Genomic DNA, 23457 nt, shown 5'->3' with positions numbered 1-23457 from the left:
AGGAGGTAACCTAGGTTACAGACCTGCTAAGCCCAAGCTCTGCGGCTTACAACAGAAAAAAGATAATGAACCAAGTCCCAGTGATCCAGGCTGAAGCCTTAGCCGGCACTGAGGCTTAACTGATGAGGCTGTGCTGAGGATAAAATGGCATGATGTGCTCAGTGTGCTGTCCAAGGCTGTTAGCTCACCACCATAAGCGGTGATAAACGTAGATTCATACGGTAGGAATGAGGTTTTTGTTGTAGGAGCAATAGCTATATTCATACCAAAAAGACTTGTGATGGGTTCTAATGGCCAAGTGAAAAAATTGCTATCCTTTATGAAGATCACTCTGAGCTATTTTCTGCAACGATATAATGAATTCCTATTAATAACTATAGAAGACTGATTTTGATTTATTTTACAAATTAACTTTTGTATCTGGAGTTAAGTCATCAGACTTTTCAAATAACTGTTAGTTTACCAACTTTTCAGGGGAAAAAAAAAGATATAATTGGAAAGGTAATTTAGCAAGGAAATGTAGTAACTTTGATCTGGACTATATCCTTGATTCAACGTAAATCTATTATTGCAAAAATAAAACTAAAAAGAGCTATTAAGTTACTATAAACACAAATGAAAAGACAATTCCCTGACCCTGAAGTCTATACAGGCTCACTGCATATTTCAATATATTTCTGTGACTATTTTACCAACATATAATAGCAATGCACTACTTACCCAAGTGATAGTAACTCAGTTCTTCCATGATCATAAGCTTCTGTTTTACAATTGCTGTCACAAAGCATGCTGCATCCATCATCCATCCATGTATGTATGTATGTATGTATGTATGTATGTATGTATGTATGTATATATGTATCATCTATCATAGATTATTTTATCATCTATTTTATTTATTTCCTTTATTTGTAGAGGTTCACGACCATCTGTACTCACAAATGTGGTAGACAAACAGGCATGTAGGCCACACACATACAACAGACAATAAATAAATTAAAAAAACTTTTATGAATTAACTACAGGGAAAACCATCACTAGTTCGTGTTCTCCTTCTAGGTCTTTCTGAAAGTAAGAGGTGGCGCTTTCATGGGATCAACTTGTGTGTTAGCAAGACGCTCTACCTCTGTGACACACTCCCCACGTAATAAATGACTTACATCCCACAACAGTCTCATGTTTGTAAAGCTCCTTCCCATGTAATCTAGCCACCCTTCTGAAATTGTGCAAAGAGATAGAAACAATACATAATAAAGTGTGAAACTTTAATAAAACTCTGCCATTTTATCTCAATGAATTGTTTTTCCTTGTTATATTCCTGCATCTGAATGAAAAACTTTAAATGGCTACAAAAGCAATAATAATTCATGCCTAGAGACAAAAAGGAATTAAATCACCACTTTCCCTTCCTCCCGAGCTTTCCTTGTGAGCTCAACTGGGTCAGGAGAGTCTTTCACTACAGCCCGTCTCACCGCTGTAGACTCGGCACCACGCTAAGATGTGCACACACAGAACACTGCAGTCTGACCCAGGGATGCCCCAAGCAAGTAGCTTATAGTCTAAAGGATGGAAGAATGTCTGAAAATGAATAGTCCCTTTGTAGTTTAAGTCCACAAAGGGCACATAAACCAAGCCCATCCATGATCTTGGTGCAGCTACCACAGAAGGAAAAATATGCATAATCTTAGATATAAATTGAGTAGCATGGTAAAATAAATGGATGAATGAATGAATGAATGAATGAATGAATGCCACAGCTGCCGTGGCAGGTGAGGATGGCAGAGTCATTTCTGACTAGGTTTTAGCTATTGATCTGGCTTCACAGCCAAAAGTGAACCTGAGGTAAAATAGAATATTGTCAAATAACCGTTCTATCAAAAGTCACTTATAGACTCAATGCAATCTAATCAAAATCCCCACCTCATTTTTCACAGAAATAGGAAAAAAACTATTCTAAAATTTATATGGAACCACAAAAGATCCTGCCAATCAAAGCAGACCTGGGCAAAAGGAGCAATGCTGAGGGGAATTGTCATTCCATACGTCAAGATATATTACAAAGCCACAATAATAAAACCATTATGGTACTGACACATACACACAAAAAGAAATACAGACTAATGGGACAAAATAGAAAACCCAAACACAAATACATATAACTACATCCATCTGGTATTTCACACAGATGATAAAAACATACACTGGAGAAAAGCCAGCATCATCAGCAAACGATGCCGGGAAAACTCAAAGTCCACACAAAAAAAAGAATGAAATTAGACGCATATCTAATGTACTGAACAAAAACTAACTCCGGATGAACCAAAGACCTGAATATGAGACACTGAAAGTTCTACACAAATACTGCCACCCTACCCCATGTCCACTTCCCAGGAGTAGCAAGGTCCCATGCACACCAGGCTGCGCTAGAGGAAGGGGAGCTTAACTGGGCATGGGTGGATGCAGTGCAGGATCTCAGTAAGCAATAAGTGGGTGGGGGAAAAGAAAGGAAAAAGGAAGGAAGGAAGGAAGGAAAACAAGAAAAAACGTTATCAGGGAAGAGCTTTGGAGAACTGGCCCATTTATTGGGGTGGGGGAGGAGGGTATCTATGCCCCTGGGGAGGTGGCCAGGGTCTCTGCAGCAAGGTTTGTGTGGCCGTACACCATTGGCCAGGGCAGGGGAGTGGGAAGACACCTCATCTATGTAGTCAGTGGCTGTAGGGTAGAGGTGGGGGAAAACACTGGACAGCCTTATAAGATGCACAAGGAGAGAAGTGTCAGGGTAATCAATTCCTATTAGGGTTGATGGTGGGGGGAGCCAATTTTACAGACGCAGGTTGGGGGGGGGAAGTTAGCCCACTCCTGCTGTCCTCATCTGAGGTGTCATCCCAGGTTGAAGCACCCTTGGCCCTTCGTATTCCTGATCCATTAGTCCCACGACTATCAGAGGTAATACTCTATAAAATATAGGTATAAAAAAGGACTTTCCAAGTAAGACCCCATTTGCCCCAAAATTAAGACCAATAATTGACATGTGGGTCTTTATAAAACTGAAAAGCTTCTGCATACCTAAAGAAACAAGCATTATGTGTTAGTAGAAAGTTCACAAAATGGAAGAGGATCTTTGCTAGCTAAACATCTGACAGAAGATTATTATCTGAAATATGTAAGAACTAAAAAAGAAAGCAAAACCAAACAAAAAACCTAATAACCCAGACTTAAAAAGGAGGGATGGGGTCTGAACAGAGTTCCAAAAGAAAAAAGTGGCTAAGAAATATCACAAAATATTATGCTCATCATCCTAGCAATGAGGGAAACACAAATCCAAACAAGGTTGAGCGTGGCAAACAGCAACACAACAGTGGTTGAAAGTCAGTCAGTCGCTGAGGCTGAAGACAGAATGTTGGACACAGGAAGTGGGAATCCAAGCTGGATCTGACATGAAAGCCTCCTTCCTCTTGTCTAACTTTCACAGTATCAGAAGGCACCATGCAGACTTCCACGGAGGGATGCAACCAATGACCACACCTCGTTACGACAGTAGCATGTACATCTTGGAGGTAACCAACAGCCCCGTAATTGCTTGTGGTATATTTCTCTCTACATCACAAAAACACCTCATTAATGAAGATAAAGAACAGCACCACACATTTCAGACATAGGTCTTAGTGGATTTGAGCTGGCACTAACACGGAAGCCTCCTCCCTCAGGGTTAACTTTTATCAGAGGCTGCCACGCAAGGAATAGAAGGAAAGAAGACAAGAAACAAGAGGAGCAAAGAGAACAGACAGGAGCGAGGACGGCAAAAGAAGGAGGGGAGGAAGGTAGGAAGGAAACAGTAGAAGAGGAAGGTACAGTAGGGCCTGTATGGACACTGTGTGAGGTTTTGTTGGAAATGCAGTGGGGAACTCAGGCCGTGCTGCAGTAGCTGCAAGTAGCAGCTGTAGCTTCATGAGTAGAGGAGCAGACAGGAGGCCAGTTGAACACGGCCATACACGGCGGTACATGGAGGCACAAGGGGGTACAGGGTGATACAAGGCGGTACCAGCGGTACAGGGGGTACACTCTTTATATAGCCTATATGGGATTTTGATACTGGTGTGGAAAGTGCATGAGAAAGGACTCTATAATAAAATACATCCTGCACAAAGGTATGATTGATTTCTCAATTATTATAGTGATAAAATTTACTTGTTTCTTAAAACAAAACAAAACCAAAAAAAATCAAGGACCTAAAACAAAAAATCTAGTAATACATTTAAAACAGCAGGGGAAAGGAAGACGGCATAAGAAATCACAGATATGGGGTTGGAGATTTAGCTCAGTGGTAGAGCACTTGCCTAGCAAGCTCAAGGCCCTGGGTTCGGTCCCCAGCTCCGAAAAAAAGAAAAAAAAAAAAAAGAAAAAAAGAAAAGAAATCACAGATGGGGGGCTGGAGAGGTGGCTCAGCGGTTAAGAGCACTGACTGCTCTTCCAGAGGTCCTGAGTTCAATTCCCAGCAACCACATGGTGGCTCACAACCATCTGTAATAGGGTCTGATGCCCTCTTCTGGTGTGTCTGAACACAGCTACAGTGCACTCATATAAATAAAATAAATAAATAAATTTTTTTAAAAAAGAAAAGAAATCACAGATAGTACAGTGCGGAGGGAAATGCTAAGAATGGCACTGGTAGTAACAGTTCTGGAACACCAAAAGGAGATGAGGGAAACATCGTGTGAATTATTCAAGTCACAAACAGTGGCTAAGCAAGCAGAGTATTATGAATCCATTTCCATCACATAAGCAAATTAATTCATGATTTAACACTTTGCTTCCTGACCTCAGACAGCGAAAGTGAAGGATGGGAACAAATGCGGATAAACCTCACTGAGGAGCTAAACTTGTTCAGCTAAAGGGCACAAGACAGCACAGCTACAAACGCACACAACAGGAACAAGAACAGGCAAGGGTGACGCCACCTTTTACAACTCTATTCTAATTATTTATCCCCTCGTTCAAAACTGCTCTAGGTCATCAAATAAAATAAAAATCTTATTTAATATTTTAAAAATAATTTTTAACAAATAAAAAGCAAACTATAAAAGCACAACAGTGCTAAAAAAAAAAAAGTATTCCCTCATTCATGTAAAATGTAACCAGAGACTACATGGTCAGCAAAATCTATCTAGGGAAAAAAAAAAAATCACTTTTGGACTTTTCTATCATGTAGCTACTCTCAGTTGCTCTTCTCCTGTTCTGATCTGTAAATTGCCGCAACTATTTCATTGCTTTAGTCATATTTTGTTACATTTACTTCTTTTTTTTAAAAAATCATATTAAGGGTACTTTCCAAAACCTATGTATCCAGCATGAAGTTAAAAGTAACAAGATTTCTTCAAAAGCACAATGTGAAAAATCACCAAGGCCAACTATCTTTAATTAAGGAAATAACTGACAGTTATGTTGGAGATTAAAGAATGGTAGTTTTGGTCGTAATATTCAGAATACACAACACAGAATGAGCCACAAAGCCTCAAGAAACTGGGATTTGAGTTTGCGACATGACTTTGAGCATCCCAGCAGACACACGTTTTAATAAAGATGGCTCATGGAGGAGACAAATATGAGCAGACTGCTTTGGAAACACTTGCTGGTCCACGTATTAGCAGTAGGGCAAAGGATACTCTTCAAGGTTTTAGCTCCAACAGGTTGTTAAGAAACTGAACTTTTATGAGGTAACTGTTGGTCCTCTTTAAAACCAGCAGTTTCTTCTCATGCAGAACTTCCCCAAAGAGTCACTTGTTGAGACCCTATCTAAAAGTATTTACAACAGTACTCTATGTATTGTCTAATGATATGAAAATCTTAAAGAGAAGGGATAGTTCAGTATCCAGTCATGTTTCTAAATTTATTTATCTCATTAATTTATTTCATTATTATTCACTTGTTCCTCTTAGAGGAGAATAAAACTTACGCCTGCAGAATCCTTTGCTAGAGAGGTAAAAAGGAGCTGTACAGAACCCGGCCTGATCCTCACATTCTACTGTACCTCCCTTGAGGCTCAGGGGCACCGCTGTAGAAGAAGGTGGAGTTCTGCCGAGCAGTCTAAACTTATGTGGCTTAAGACTTAGACATTTGAGGTGTGTGATGGTTTGTATATGCCAGGCCCAGGAAGTGGTACTTTTAAGAGGTGTGGCCTTGGAGTAGGAGTGGCCTTGCTGGAGTAGGTGTGTCACTGTGGACCTTAAGACTCCCATCCTAGCTGCCTGGGAGCCAGTCTTCTAGCAGCCTGTAGATGAAGATGTAGACCTCTCAGCTCCTCCTGCACCATGCCTGCTGGACACTGCCATGCTCCCACCTTGATGATGATGGACTGAACCTCTGAACCTGTAAGCCAGCCCAATTAAATGCTGTTCTTATAAGAGTTGCCTTGGTCATGGTGTCTGTGCACAGCAGTGAAACCCTACCTGAGACAGGGTATGAGAGATGGCTCAGTGAATAAAAGCACACACTGCTCTGGCACAGGATCGGAGCTGGGTCCCTGCATCCATGCCAGGTGGCTCCCAAGCTTCTGTGGGCACCTGCACCAACATGCCCATGTACACATGCAGACACACACACATTAAAAACATGCCCATGTACACATGCAGACACACACACATTAAAAACAACATGCCCATGTACACATGCAGACACACACACACATTAAAACAAACACTTTAAATTCTGTAAAGAAAAAAAAGGGCCACTTAAAAGCCGATTCTTGACAAACGCATCTTAATCCATAACAAACAGAACAGACCGGAGTTGAAGGTGACAAGCGTGGAGGAGGAAGGAACAAGCTACTGATTTCCAGGTGAGGGCAACGCCACTCCAGACACAGTGACTAAGGAATCACTAACTCAGGACTCATAAGCAGATCTCAAGGATGCAGAACATGCTCCAATGCATGGCGAACAACTGTAGCAGCCCAAGTGCCAATATTAACTGACCTCAGTAAAATCAGAAGCAAAAGTAAACTAGGTATTTCCAGTAAGGTGAAAAATACCCAATGAATATTTTATTCATCAACACTCTTTTTAAACAAAGGAAACAGAAACTCAAAAGTACAGAGGTTCTGCCACCAATGAAAATAAATGTTTTATCGAAATCAAATCATACCATTTAGAAACTGACTATATATTCTTTTATGCAGACTAACAAGATATAGCTAACTGGAGACGTCTCTTGCCCCAATCCATTTACCAAACAAGCAAAGCAACAAAATCAAAGAGAAGACAAAGCCAACAATAAACAAAAACCAAACCAAACCAAACCAAACAAGGAATAGAAAGACATTAGCTGAGAAAAATTTAAGATACTTTTAGCATTGGAGAGAATATCATTGTCATCTTGAAATTTACCACAAGGTAAATAGAAGTGGACACCAGAGATAGACCTAGAGATTGGAATGACATTTCCATCAGAAACTTCACATTCACTTCCAAGCAAGCTGTAAGTAATGCTACCAAACAAAGCTGACTTATAAATTGACTGCTCTCTACCACAGCCAAAAGAAACGACTGATTTACAATGATAATTAGATCTGTGTGTCTGTCTGTCTGTGTCTAGTTCTTGAGACAGAACACTGACCAAATGCTACTCTAAACGAGGTTATCATAGTGAATTGAACTGTACTTAAACATTTAGACAAACATTTACAATATATTAAAATTATCATTAACTACTGATTATGTGGCTACCAAGTGATAAAAGATTAAGTGCACAGCTGGAGAGAGAGGGCTGAGCCATTAAGAGCTCTTGTACTGTTACAGAGTTTTGTTCCTAACCCATCATACAGGGCAGTTCGTAACCACTTATAACTCCAGCTCCCCTTCTGGGGCTTCAGCAGGCACCCTCACATAGGTAGTAAACACACGCGCACATGCACATGACAGGCACGCACATGCACATGACAGGCACACAAGCGCACACACAGATTATCAACATAAATCCTGGGGCTAGTATTGGCTTGGTGATTAAGGGCACTTACAATTCTTATAGAAGATCATTACAGTGGATTCAGCACTGACTTTCGGGTTCCATAGGCACCAAAAACATATGTAGCACAGATACATATATGCCATTAAAACTCACACATAAAAAAATTTAAAGCTCTAAAAATTAAATTCAAATAATTTCTTTATAAAAAGCAATGAACTATCAACAACATTTATTTAATACATTTAAAATAACCAGAAAAGATTGTACTTTGCCAGAAAACTATAAATTTCTATATCATACTGGTGAATACACGCTTATCTTTTTTAAAAAAATTATTTATTTTATGTATATGAGTGCACTGTAGCTGTGTTCAGACACACCAGAAGAGGGCATCAGATCTCATTACAGATGGGTGTGAGCCACCATGTGGTTGCTGGGAATTGAACTCAGGACCTCTGGAAGGGCAGTCAGTGCTCTTAACCGCTGAGCCATCTCTCCAGCTCCATAATTGTCTTTAAGTATAGAAAATCTAATAAAAACAAACCAAATATACAAATATATATGTGTACCTTCCCACTAGTGTTCTACATTTTAGGTTTTTCAAAAGAAGTAATAAAAGACCAAATTAAACACAAAGTCTAGATCATGCTCTAATAATGGTGGGGCACTTACTGGAAGGATGGATGAAGAAAAACAGCCTTAGGAGATTTTTTAAGTAGGCAAAAGGTCTAAAATGAATATTTTTACTTAAAGAGATGGTGGAATAGGTCATTTACTCCCACCTTATTACGCAAAGCTAAACATACGTAACTAAGTATTTGAAAAGACTTCCCACGCCAGTGAATGACTCTATACTTCAAGTGTTTGACAGCAAGAGAACAACTTGAGTTCAATACCTGGAAACCACAGGATGGAAAGAGTGGACTCTCTCAAGCTGTTCTGACGTGGGCATTGTGGTGGATGTATGCTTACACGCTTCTGACACACACACATTTAAAATAAAAAAACCAAAAAACAGAAAGAGAACCAAAGCACCGAGGGCTTGGGAGAAGAGTGACAACTGAACTGCAGCACAGGTAGAGAAGGCCAGGCATGGCACTCAGGGCTCCGCTTAACAGGAAGGTCTGTGGAGAAGATGTCTGAAGCCACGATGAACCACCTAGAAAACTAAAGTACAAGCAGGCAAGCAAAAGCAACTATGGCTTTCATCAAGGCCTACAGAATTTCCTACCAGCACCAAAAGTAAACAAAAAGCCATGCAAGGCTCTGGCTAGTGTGTGCAGGCCCTACAGTCAGTCCCCAGGATGATGGGAAAAGGAGGGAGGGGATGCAAGGCTGAGATAAATGCTGTGCTACTAGGAGGTTGAGAAAACCTCAATCCTGTAAAGATCAATCAACCTGACTCTAGATCACCAAGACCCCACCCCTAAATTCTTATAAGCAATTTAAAACAACAATGAAAAAAGACAATTCAATGTCTAGGAGTTTTCAAATATAATCAGAAAAGAGACTAACCAGGAAATAATAGAAAACCAAGTGAAAATGCACGGAGGTGCTTACTAAATTCTCAAGCAATGCTAAGAAAAAGGAATCTCTCCCAGCCACACACACAGAGCGACCACAACAACCCAAAGAACTACAAAGGCGGGCGACCTGAGAGAAACAAAAGACAAACATGTCTGCTCTTTAAATTAACAAGGACAGGAAATGCTCTAGATGGATGCACTAGAAACTATGGAAACCAGAGGGAAAAATCACACTGTCACTATTCTAGAAAATTAACTCAAAATATAAAATCCAATATGGAAATGTCATTGCAAAGAGAAATGACTTGTAACTTAGAACTAGTTTACAAAGGGTTTACCACAGTGACGGAGCAGCACAGCTGTCATCCTAGCACACGGGTGGCAGAGAGGGCAGGAGGATGGGAAGCTGGAAGAAGGGCGACACAGCAAAGCCCAGGCCGGCATGGGTTTACTAGGCAGACCTGGCCTCATAAAACACAGCCATGCAAAGCAAAGTTAACCCGGATGCTAGTGGGAAAGGGTATGTAGCGTCTTAGCGGGGTTAGCACTTAAAACAGAAGAACTTCAATGTTTTAGGGCTTTTTTTTGTTGTTGTTGTTGTTGTTGTTTGAGAGACAAATTCTTATGTAGCCCCGTTTGGTCTTGGATTATCTCTCTCCGCTAAAGATAACTATGGACTCTGGTCCTCCTGCTTCTGCTTCCCAACTGTTGAGATTATTATCCCCAAGGCTTATAATGACAGTTGTCAAGTGTGCGTGCGTGCGTGCGTGCGTGCGTGCGTGCGTGCGTGTGTGTGTGTGTGTGCCTTTAAAGAACAATGTGTCTTCTGGGATTTATATACAAACAAAAATAAAGGCACTTGTGACATCAATGATCTATACGTCAAAAGCAGGGACTGTTACAAGAGTCTCAGTCTTTCAGTTCATGAAACAACAGGACAGAAGCACCAAGCATTTGACTTTAATAAGGATGAGTTCTATTATAATAAATTACAAACATATACTCAAGCACGGTAGAAATAAATCTGTATTTAATTTAAATGAGGCAAAGAGAAAAGGAAAAGATAAAAATTCAAAATAAAATATTATCTGTAACATAAAAGTAAATAAGCCACAGACAAAGGTGAGGACAATATATACGCACACAGATGTACACACGTGCACACATGTTAAAACAGCATGAAACTCTATGTGTCTAGCTAGGTGTAACCCTGAGTTTTCCTCAAATTTAATTCCAATTAAAAGTCCAACGGGTTTGGAAGCATTGCAAGAACAGCGGAAGCTGAGTGCACCCCACACACAGTAGTCCAACTTAGCCCTCAGCCGCAATGCCTGCGCTGTACGGAGTCTGACTTAGCCCTCAGCGGCAATGCCTGCGCTGTACGGCTCCACAGCGACCATGGTGTCAGCTCAGTGATTATCATTTCCCTAGACCGAGCCTTTCCCATTCAGCAATTTCTCTAGTCGGTACTTTAGCCACCAAGGTCTGCAGTCTGTTGACAGTCTTGAGAAAAGGCAGGAAGGAACATTTTGAGCACTTCTTAAACACCTGGCAAGTACCTGCTGAGAACACAGATCAGGCACTGAGTGAATGGTATTTACTTGCTGTATTTATAGCGTTCTCCTTTGCTGAGGGTGGAGCTCAGCCATGGAGTACTTGGTCAGCATGAACAAGGCATACATGAACAATGCATACATGAACAATGCATACATGTACAGGGTGCAGTGGTGCACACCTAAATCCCAGCACCTGAGCCATGGAGGCAGAGAGATCAGAGGCTCCTCCACCTACGACAGCTTCGGTTTGTCTAGTTTCTCTTGATAAGTCACGGTATCCAGAGTTTTGACTCCTAGGAAGTGAATTTCAAGTTTATAACATTTTAATTTTCCTCATTTTAGACAATGTAGGGAGATCTAAGTTTAACTCATTCATGAATAACAAAGGATACTCACCCGAAGTTTTGGTATTTCCTTCTTCATTGAAAATTACTACTACATAAAAATCCAATATCTCTACAGATAAAAGTAGGGAAAATCCATTGCATACAGGTAAAATACAATTAGATAAAAATGAAATGATAGTGGTTTTAAAAATTATGAATGTTTACATTTTTAAATATATTTTGAGCTTTGATTTGTCTAAGTATTGATAGCTTTATACTCTCAAAATCAACAAGAATCGAATTAAATAATACACTATTTGAATGTACTTAGTTGTTTTACAAAGGAGGATTTTCCTACTGAGTACTGAAACTGAACATCTGGATTAAAGAAGAGCCTAATGACTGAGCACCAGCCTAGCACGCACAAACCCTGGGTTCAATCCCCGTACCACTTAAAAAGTAGAAATGGTCCACCCTACTCGAGCCGATGAATGAAAGGCACGAGAGGTCGGAACAAGCAGGGGCACACTGTCTTCCCTAGGAGAACGTAGGGTTAAGGAGTAAGCCCTAAACACATTAAGGATACTAACCTCACAGGCCTTTATTAGAGGTACCCTTTAATTCTCTCTATGAAACATTTCTTCACCAAAGCTGTTAAGATAGGCCTAGCCTATCTGTGTACCCCATGAATGAAGTCTCCCTTATGCCAGGCTGCCCTATTAGGGAATTTATAGCCACCATTACTTCAAGGAAACTCCACTCCAGCTGCAAAGACAGTGCAACAGCTGCTACCGCAGGAGGCTTTGCTCCAGTCAAGATCACTCCAGGCAACTTGGAAGAGCTTTGGATGATTCTGATCCAGGCAACACAGCATCAGTGAACTCTGGGTGACCCCATTCCCCTTGAAACTATTCTTAGTTAGGACAAATGTCTGAGGGGGTGCATCTTCCCAGTGAATCAGCAAACAGCTCACGATTGGCACGACGTGAGACTCATAACTGGCTTATAAGCAAAGCTTGTGAGTGATACAAAGGTTTTTAGTGGGAGCTGAAGGAACTGTAAGCCATGCACATGCAAGGCTGACTGGTAGAATTCCAACATCAGCACTGTGTTTCGGTCCCTTTCTAGCTATATAAGAAGCTAGTTACTCCTCTGTGCTGGGTTTGTCTGAGATGTTCCTTTGCCCACCGTGTTGCAATGTTAGGCTCAATAAGCCCCTGCCTGGTCTCTAGCTGCCTACTTGTCTTTTTCCCAGAGTGGGTGAGGTGGTGACACTAAGAGCAAACCCTGGGCTTACAGGCACAGTTAGAAACCATCGATAGAAGGCAGTTGGAAAGTGACTACCAAGACTAAATGCCCACAGGACTCCTAAGGCTCACGTGCCTTCAGTTCAGTCAGGGTTAAGAGTTCCACAGAGCTTCCAAGATCACAGTCTATGCAAGTACCTAGACAGTGGGAGGTGACAGAGAGTTAAGTTGAGATGAGCCCACCACTAAAGAGTCCCCAGACAGTCACTAAGCAGACATAGCAAGGATCACAGTATCTGAGGCTCACAGCTTCTGAACCCAGCCACCATATGTTGAGCTGTGAATTTCTAAGAGCCAAATTTGCTCTGACCTGCAAGGATAGATGTCTCTAACTTTTAGAGCTTGGAGTGATAAGCCTTGAGCCTCCATGCTTCTAAAGCTCAGCCTCAGGCACTCAGGAAGTCAGAATGCCGACACTGAGAGCAGTTTTTTGTCTATCTGCAACTTCTAGCAGAACAGATCAAAGGATTTTCAGACACAAAAACAGCCCATAAGCTTTGCACATATATCCATTTCCCAAAATGGAAGGAAGAGTAACACTTAGGAATGGAAGAAAGCCGAGGCGGAAAGTTAACACTGACTCATACTGTAAACCTGTTCCGCTTTCAATTCTTATTGTAACAGAGAGAGAGAGAGAGAGAGAGAGAGAGAGAGAGAGAGAGAGAGAGAGAGAGAGAGATCCCAGTTTTATAAATGCTTCTCTGATACCTCTGTATAACTTTAGCCTCCTCTGAAGACAAACCGCACCGTGTGGATAATGGTCTCACTATTCCCTTTTCAGCGCCTCCCTTTTCTGCTGGGCATTATTGTTAGTATATTTAACCCCTTAGATGGTACTTAAGAATTAAGAAATCTGCCAGAAAGAAGAGCACAAAGGAAGCCAGAGTTCAGATGATTTGTAAAGCAACGGAATCTTCCTAGTAATAAGACTTTTCTCCTGTGCACATGCCACCAGAATAAAAACTAAACTGAAATCTCATAAGCTCATTGTGTCCTAAGTGTGGCCATATGATTAACTTCTGAGCTCAACAGTCAGCGGCAGTGGCAGCGGCGGCGGCAGGAACCTGCTTGTGGGACGGCTTCCACCTTCCTGGATCTCATCTTTCTCATAATGCCCGCCCTCGGCAAAGCTGGTATGCACACTCAACAGCCACCCAGGGTTGCTTGGCAGTGCTGACAGCGGGAGCACCCAATGCATAGGCTGGAGACAGAGGACCGCGGACCCAGGCACAGTGCTCTTAAGTAGGATGGAGTCTGAGTTCACACGGGGCCCTCACTATGAAATGTGATGTGAATGACCAAAGCTGGGAAACAATGACCTGAGCACTCAAACTCCCAGGCTGGGTCACATCAGTTCCTCAAAGAATCCATACAGTTGCAGCGGTTTGAAGAAAGAATATGAGATTTCAAAATTTGGGAACACAAAATTCATATTTTTACTGACACTTTATTATGTTATGGGTTCAAAAGTTGAATGTTATAGTACAAGGACATTTAAGTCATATTCAGATTTTAAGAATTCATGAGTGCTTAATTAAATTTGTACCTTTTCATCATTCCCATTGTGTTTCATCATATTCCCAATTCACAAAACTGTTCTCTAAAAACACTGTCCAACGAAGTAGGAAAACGGTCCTAACAGTTCCCAGGCTGAGACAGCCCTGACAGTAAAATGACTGCAGTGACAAAGAGCAGGAGTACTGCCGAGGTCATCATTTGTGGGATGATGTCATATACACCAGAATAGAAAACACAAAGCAGAAATCACACGTAATTATTTCACATATGAGGTCATCAAAACTCCGACTCACCTTGAGCTCCACCGTGCAACTGTGGTAAGTGCTAACATCCAGTCCCAGGGTCCACTGTGTGGGACCGCACCATGGACCACTACACAATCAAGACTCAGGCTTTTCCAAAGTAGTCTTCGGAAAATCATGTGATGTCCTTCTTTGTAAAGTCTTATGAATTTAACAACATCCCACTCCTTAATCCCTTATATATGGAAATAAGCACATTTTATTCAAAAGCTAAACAAAGATAAAAGATTTCAAGTTAAACCGATCACAAAGGAGGTTCTGTTTACTTAAGTGACAGAATGCTTATGAGCTACTAATAGTCTCTTAATACACCGGTTGGAAGCTGCTACTGGCCACAGCCTGCCTATCAAGTGACACACATTGCCACAGAGCATCAGTTAGTGACAACTGAACTGGAGCTCCAAGCTCACTCAACGCTGAACAACACTGACTACAAGCCTAAGTCAGTCCACAAGCATTGGCGCCTGCGTCTGAGAGTCAACGGATTTCTGTTTACTGCTGACCTCCCAGCTACAGAACGAGCTCACATGAGTTTGGTGCCAGCATTAGAGTAAGTACACAAGAAGGCCACACGCAAATGCAGCCCACAACCTTCTCCACAGGACCTTCTCCCAATATACCACCTTGGTTTTTAACCAACGTAAAATCAGAGAAGCCCTCCTGAGAAGACAACTCAGTGGCATTTGAAACACCACTGTCTGACCTCCATACTATTTCTTCATACCAAAAGTGAAATGTTATCTTCACTAAGCAATGACTCCAACCACTGGTCTGTTATGCCCTGAAGAGGTGTTTTTTTGGTTGATATTTCATATAAATATCAACCCGCTGTCTGTGTGTGTCTGTGTGTGTGTGCGCGCGCACATAGGGGACTTAGCTTCTTTTACTTAGCATATGAGGTTTGTACACTGTTTTATGATTGAATAATACCCTATTCTATGTAAACAGCACCTTTTGCTTCTTCATTCTTAAGCCGATGAGCATGTGAGTTAATGCTATTATCTTTTGGCTCCTGCTGAACAGTCTGCTTAGTATCAAGTTTCAATTCTTTTGAATACTATCTAAAAATAGAATTAGTAGGTCACATGGCAATTCTTTTTTGGAAAGCAGTTAAAGAGCATTTTTTAAAATCATAAATCACTGTTGGTGATAAAGAAAATCTGACCGAACAATATTAATAAAAACATCAGTGTTGCTTTAATAAGACAGAGAAATGAAAATGCCTTCTCTTTTTGGCAAAGACCCTTGCACTCTTGTCATTTATGTATCAGGATATACACGTCAGCACTTGGTTAGCACCAAGCTCCAGAACTATCAGTGCTCCTTCTCTCTCCATGCATCTTCCTCGAGGACTCCTAACGACAGGCAGCGTTTGTCCCTTCACCAAAACCACCAAAGGCACTTATTATTCTGTGTTCTCTAGGAATGAATTAGGAATAGAAAGGCTGTATCTAGTATAGAAAAAACAAGGACATTTATAAGCGTGAATTATGATAAATACATACTTACAAAAAGTATAAATTTAAGGATTTTATCATATTCTTCCACAGAGTTATACAGTATTTGGCATTTTAAAAAGTAGGTTAAAATAACTTTTCATATTCTTGTATTATTTTATTGGATCTTAACATTAGGGTATTTAAAAATAATAAAATACAAGACCTAGGTACCAGTAAATTATGTGAGTCTTCCTACCCACTATGCCTGCCAAGGGCCTTATATTTAGACCATGTAAATCACAGTCAATACTCTTTCAAGTCTTACAAGTTAGCAGATAAAGAACATTTCTCCCTCATACCACAGAAAGAGAAAAGGATTCTGTTGCCTCTTTAAAAGCCATTCCAAGGGGTTGGGGATTTAGCTCAGTGGTAGAGCGCTTGCCTAGGAAGCGCAAGGCCCTGGGTTCGGTCCCCAGCTCCGAAAAAAAGAACAAAAAAAAAAAAAAAAAAAAAAAAAAAAAGCCATTCCAGTGACCCCTCTCACCTTGTAGCAGGAGGAGGAGGACAGTGGTGGTGGTTTAATAAGGGTCAGTGTTCAAGTTCACTATGAGGTCGGTTACCAAAACCTTTGAATAAGTTCAAAACCCAAGATTAAAGACCTTAAATCACCTTCCTTAGTTCAAAGCTAAGCAGAAGCCGAGTCCAAATGCTTGACTGTCCAGGCCTCGCAGGCCGCATTTCTCCACAGCTTGCGGCCTGCATCTTATTTTCTATCATCTGTACTCCAAGTGGAAACCTTTCGTAGTAAACTCTCCACTCAGCGCACTAACGAACGTCTCAGTAGGCTATCCAGGAGGCTCCTGTTGGCTCGCCTCTCAGTTATCTTTCTCATTCACACTGCAGTGCCTTCAGACTCCATGATGCTTCCTGAGTGCTGAGGAGCAAGCGCTGAGGAGTCACTCACTCACTGCCTTGCTGCTGCTAAGTGCTGCTGTCTGCTGCGTGGCAGGCGCTCTAAGGGCACGCCAAGTCACTGCACACTTCTGGAAGGACATTTCTCAGTCATTCGCCTCTACACTCACACACAGGTACGTCTAGTGTGTTAACTGTACAGGTACAGGGCACTGACAGCTGTCTCACCTTCCTGTATTCACAAGTGTGCACTAATTTAGCTAACTATATAGAACATGTGACATTGCTACAGTTCCTTATTCTTTACTTGGACTATAGCATTCTAAGTAATTTTAGACATTTAAGCTACCTGAGATTTTAAAAAATAACATAAATAAAACTATCATAAATCATCTATACACCTATATCTTTAGATATTTTCTATAATTTCTTTGGAATAAATTTCCATTCTTTAATTTAAAAAACAACTTAGTAACCTTATGTGGACAGTACCCTTCCCATATTTACAAAACAGTGAAGCAGCTCGGAAATGCTACAAAATCCCGATAGGAATTATTTTAAATGTATGGATTAGGCAAAACAGCCATTATTAAAAACACTAGACCATTACAAAGTGAGTTCAAATCTAGCCTGAACTACGTAAGGAAATTTGTCAGGAGGATCTCTATGACTTTGAGGGCAGCCGGGTCTAGCCTACATGTTAAGTCCCAGGCTAGTCAGAGTTAGAGAATGAACCTGGGTCTCGAGAACAAATGAACTGGGATGCAGTTCAGAGGCAGAGTACTTGGCAGACATGTAGAAGACACTGAATTTGATCCTCTACCAAGGAACAGGGAGAAAACCAGAGAATCTGAAAGAATTCTGTAAAGTACACAGAAATAAAGGAGACAACTTTGTTTTGTTAGCATATACTGATTTTTGCACACTGAACTTTCATTTTTGTAAGTGTCCTAGTGTGTCTCAGTCACACTCACACCTGCTACCCATGATCCTCTTTGTAAGTGTCCTAGTGTGTCTCAGTCACACTCACACCTGCTACCCATGATCCATTTTTGCTTTCTATTTATGCTGAAACTAGGATTTTTTTTTCCTTTTGCACAGAAAGGAATGCACGGTCAATTAACGTTGACATATACTGGTTTTCAAAGGTACCTTTAAATAGGAATTTTAAGTTTCTTAATGCACACAACAAGTCTCGGACTATAATAGCAGCTTTCCCACATTCATAGATTGTCCCTAAAATGTCTGCTCTCCCCCAACTGTGAAATTCTGTTAGAAATAGGAGATCTGAACAGAGTAATTATCAATAAGCAGAGACAGCCTACATTACTCAACCCCCACCCCAGCACAGCTGTGATGAGCCCTTTTAAATCAATCAAAGGCATGCAAGGCACTGCTCGGAAAAACTGGCTTAGAGCAGCTAAGGCCAAAGTCCTTCCTTAAAAGTAAATCTGGTTTCACTCTGCATTGGTGGAGACTGATGACAGGACGGCATCTATTTTTTAAATGTGACAACTATAATCTAAAGGCTTACCTATACTCAGCAAAGTTATTGACATCTCATGTATATTTCTAATAAATTTACAAATACATTCTTACATAATGCATGAGCCAGTCCCTTCCTATTTGTAACAAGTCCTTCTGGAGAAGTAGTACAAGTTAAGCTTTAATTCATTAAGAGATACATAGAAGATATACTGAAAATTGGCAAAATTTATAATTATACTAAAAAATACAAAAATATGGACAAATCTTTACTACTGAAATTCTTTCAACCACATTTTTATCATCCTATACGGACCACTTCCTCTAAAATTAGCATAATGTAGTAAGTCCAGGATTGTTTCAGTTAGTAGGCTCTTGAGATTGTACATGTGTGTGCACACACATATGCATGTGTACGATTTGCAAGCATCTATATCTTACTTATGGCATATGAACTATATAATTCATAAGCACTCCCCAAAGGTCCATGTGCTAAAGGAATACAGATAGCATCGTGTGAAAAATGGATTTTTTTTCTGCTGATCTCTTAGTTCCCAACAATAACGACTTTGAGACTAATTATTTATTAATAAATGCTTAGGCTATAACTTTGTGTTCATTCTCTGACTAGCTTGTAACTTATTTAACCTATTCAAACTATTCAATGTCTTCCACGTGGTTATTTATCTCTCCTTCGGTCCTGGTCTGCTTCTTCCTTAGTGCCTTCCTCCATGTCTCTCTCAGTGACTAGCTCTCATCTCTCCCCAAGGCTCCTATTTCTGTGACTCTTTCTACCAATATCCCATCTCCTATTTCCTGCCTCAGTTCATTGGCCATCAGGGTTTTTATAGACAAGTGAGGCATCTAAGAGATCCTCTCTACGGCACCATGACATTACATCAGGCTACTGGGTAAGGACCCCTTGAATACAAGCACAGCAATACCTCAATACTTAGTCTGATAATTAAGGGAATTAAGCTAGACAAAGAAATACCTCCTGTCTCACGTGGGACAGGTACACAGTGCACAAGGTTCATTATGCTACTGACAATGACCTACAACATACTTAAGACATGTAGATGCATAGTTTACAGAAGTAGCCATTTTATCTTTTGAGAGCATGGTTGACGGCAGTTCACTCTAACTGCACTATGGGACCCATGAACAAGGAGGAAGTCCTGAACTCTAAAGGGTACAGGCACCAATGGCTTGCAGGTTGGAAGCTGTGGGGAAACTCTGCAGTCCACCATTGTCCGGATAGCTCTCTGAGCTCCATGCAAAATGGAGGTTCCCTTTACAACCAGGGCTTCTCCTTCTTTTACCTGGGCTAGGGACCGGGACCCCCAACACCCTTTACCTGGGGAAGTTGAGCAGTCTTTGCCAGACCTCCAAATTCAACTAACTTCCTCTCTTCCCCATACTAACTGGCCCAACAAGAACCTGGGATTCCTGAAATGCCTTTCCATACAAATGAGGGAAAGTCCACGAGTACAGGTATGCGCAGAAGTGAAGACTCAAGTGGAAACTTAGGGGCCCTTTGGAAAGTCAGTTGGACGGTGTTTTGCTGGGGCAAACGCATGAAGAACATTTCATTAAGGTGGACACAGGTGTGAAAGGCTAAGGCAGACTCGTGAAGGAACATTTCGCTGTAGCAGACACAGGAGAGAGGATGTTCTGCTAGGGCAAGCATGCAAAAGGACACATGATGAAGGATTCTTTGCTAACAACAAGCATGTATTGGTCTACGTTACATTGCGTAGTTGAGCTGCACTTGCTGGGGCTCCAGAGAAAGAAATGCACCAAAACCTTCTGGTGGCTGCTGCAGTTTGCTGTTGCTTCCCAGGGCTCGGGCTGACTGGATGCACGTGCTGAGGCAAGGCACGTGGAGGGTATAAATAGGACTCCACGGAGTGACAGAGATGGAGCTTGGCTTGCTGGTACAGCTAGCTGTACAATGCTTGTGGGTCTTGTGTCTCCGCTGATCTTCACTTCCCTGAGACAGGCACAGCCGAGAACTTCTCCTGGTGTTCCTCCTGGTCCGTCCTGCTGATTGGAGGCCAAGACTGAGGCCTGGCTGTTTCTGCTAGCTCAAGTCAACTGTTGCTAACCCGACTATCAACCTGGACTACTGGTGTATCCATGCAGTGTTTGCAAGTGTAAGCTGCCACTGCTTGCTGACCTGTGAACTGAACTGCCAATTTCCAGACAACACAGACAGGAGCTGCTCCAAAGAACCTTTCTAAACAGGTCCACTTCCCCTGTATCCCTTCTTTTCTACTACTTCTGGTGGGTGATACGTTAAAAAATTGAAATTATATAAGACCTTCTACGTCACACAAGAGCTGCTTCCTTGAAGTCTGCCAGAGCTGTTTCATTAAAGACCGCCAGAGAAGTTCATTAAAGGGCTCTAACACTAAGATTCTCCAGCACGGCATGCTCTCCCTCCCTTCGTGTCTGTCAGTCCCCCACAACCCCCTCCCCAGTACTTGCCCAGGTGGACCAGAATCCTGCCTACCCCACACTCCACTTCATCCTTCCAGCCCAGTGAGCAGCGTCTCGACACCCTGGGTGGGCGAAACCGGAGGAGCGGAACTACTGCTGGACCCAACATGCATACAACAGGAAACCATTACTGGAGAAACTGACTTTCACTTGCATTTCAACTGCCACATATCTGATATCACACTGGTTATCATCAGTGTTCAACTCTTTAGTTTTGCTATAGTCTTTTACTTTTACCAAACCATCAAGATTTAATATACTGTTTCAACTATGGAATTAATATCAAAATAATGACCTAAAATGACATCAAATGAATACTTAGGTTATACTTTTCTACTGTAGAAAAATAAGAGGCTTCCTATTTTACCAAGTTTTAGGAGTAGCCATCCCGGCATCAAAATTTAAGAGTGCTACTTTGACATTACTCTTTAGGCTCCAGGATTATGGTTTTTGCAACTATGTTACAATAGACAAACTTCTAGCTGCTTCCTTATCTATTAAATGAATATTAAAAAGGCTGGTTGGACAACTCAGTAGATAAAGGCACTTGCCAACAAGTTGATGACCATAACTGGTTGGGAGGGGTAGAGAATCAACTCTCACAAGTTAGTGTTGACTTCAAAATGAGTGCCCCGCTATTCAAAAAAGTAAATGTAATCTAAAATTTTTAATAATAAAAACTTTTTTTTATAACAAACACTCCCAAGGTGACCATTTTGCTTTTTCTTGTCCTTTCCTCTTCCTGCTCAGGTCTGTCCCAAGTGCTGGAACTACAGGCATGTGCTACCTACCAGGCCTGGGCTATGATACGCTGGGCACTGGCCCAGGACTGTGTGCACAACAGGCAAGCAGCCTGCGACATGAGCCCCATTCCCAGCCTCAAGTTGAGAATCTCATAAACTACATTCTAATTTAAGGGATATGGAGTAAAGATAATGTTTTAAAGTAAAATCTATTTTAAGCTGTAATTATTACAACAAAAAGTTTGAGTATTGACAGTAGTTGATATATAAAGTACAGGGTGGTTCCTCCCCTCAACTGTAAGGACCTTTTAAAAATTTCTTCTTCTAAAATAGTAATAAAGAGCACTACCAAGGGTAATAACATCTCACAGACTACCAGAAGAAGTTTGCTGGAACCGTGTGTTGGATGGTATTTGGTGATACACATTAACAATTATGAGAATTATGCTCTCTCAATCAATAATATCGGCAACTAAGAATCTAGAAGGAAAAAAAATCATTAAATAAGAAGTTAGATATACGGGTTGGGGATTTATCTCAGTGGTGGAGCGCTTGCCTAGCAAGTGCATGGCCCTGGGTTCGGTCCCCAGCTCCGAAAAAAAGAAATGAAAAAAAAAAAAAAAAAAGAAGTTAGATATAAAAATGACATTAAAGCACATGGTAATTTAAATGGCTGATGACAGGGAAAGTGGCATAATATAAAAATGAAGTTAGTTTAGAAGCTAGATAATGATATGGAAAAATTCCTCAGTAGATATCTAAAAACCTAAGTAATTCTTCTCTTAAAATGTGTACTTCTGAAAAAGTCTAGGTGGAGAGCACAGCACATTAAATAAGATTATTTCGGAATTAGAGGCACATGTAATTTGTAGTTTCTTGATTTTTCACAGGTTCTCTATAACTAACAAATACAGCTCAATTATGAAAAAAACACCCATTACTTACAAAGGGTTAAAGCCATGTGATCGAATAAAGTATTATTTGAGATTCAGTGCTGAAATATGAACTATATAAATAATCATTTATCCAACTTTAAAATAATTCAAATAAAAATGCATTACATAGAATCCCACAGCAACATATTTTTCTCACTGAGATAAACAACTACACTGAGCAAAAGTCGTTCACCGTCTGTAACTTCAGAGCAGGTACTGGTCAGTCAGGCCCCACAGGGCATTATCAATCCCACTCTGCGCCCCACAAACACACGCAGACATGTGCAGCTCGACAGCCCGAGTAGACACTCGACTTAGGCATATCCTTTAACTGTTTTTACACAGTATGGGTTCTCCACCGAGACTTATGGGAGTCAAGTGAGAATGGGGAATTAACAACACAGTCATCGTCATTCGGCCATCTGTCCGTCTCAGTCTATAAATCACCCTCCTTAAAAAGGTGTACAACTGCCAGGCTTGGTGGCACACAACTTTAATCCCAGCACTCGGGAGGCAAAAGCAGGAGGAGTTCTGTGAGTTTGAGGTCAGCCTGGTCTACAAAGTGACTTCCAGGACAGCCAAGGCTACACAGGGAAACCCTGTCTCAAGAAACAAACACAAAACCAACCAACCAACAAAAAAGGCATAAGGTTTTAAAAGTTCTGAGGTTTTAATCAGTGCTGTTAACAAAACTATTAAATATATTATTTCAAAACTTATAAAATATCAAAGCACAGTTCAACAATTCATATATGTATGTATATATACATATACATATATATGAAATATTTTTCCTCCATCAAGATGGATAACACATTTAAATAACTGTATTGAAAGAGAATCTGGGATCAGCTTCAAAGAGTTTACAAGAATAGAGCTTGAATACACAAGGCCTGTCCCTCACAGACACAAGCACTTTACTGATACGCCGCTTGTGTATGAAG

The 23457-nt window shown here is 41.0% G+C and overlaps 1 protein-coding gene across 1 annotated transcript in view; it reads right to left on the bottom strand.

Annotated features, from left to right (window-relative positions):
* The window catches only part of Arid2 (AT-rich interaction domain 2), a 118286-nt gene that overhangs the window by 65409 nt on the left and 29420 nt on the right, over positions 1-23457 (bottom strand).

The sequence above is a fragment of the Rattus norvegicus genome, chromosome 7 (genome assembly GCF_021556685.1).
Source record: "Rattus norvegicus strain SHRSP/BbbUtx chromosome 7, alternate assembly SHRSP_T2T, whole genome shotgun sequence".
Taxonomy (NCBI): domain Eukaryota; kingdom Metazoa; phylum Chordata; class Mammalia; order Rodentia; family Muridae; genus Rattus; species Rattus norvegicus.
Note: the sequence above shows the minus strand (reverse complement) of the source record. Positions and strands in the feature narration are given on the sequence as shown.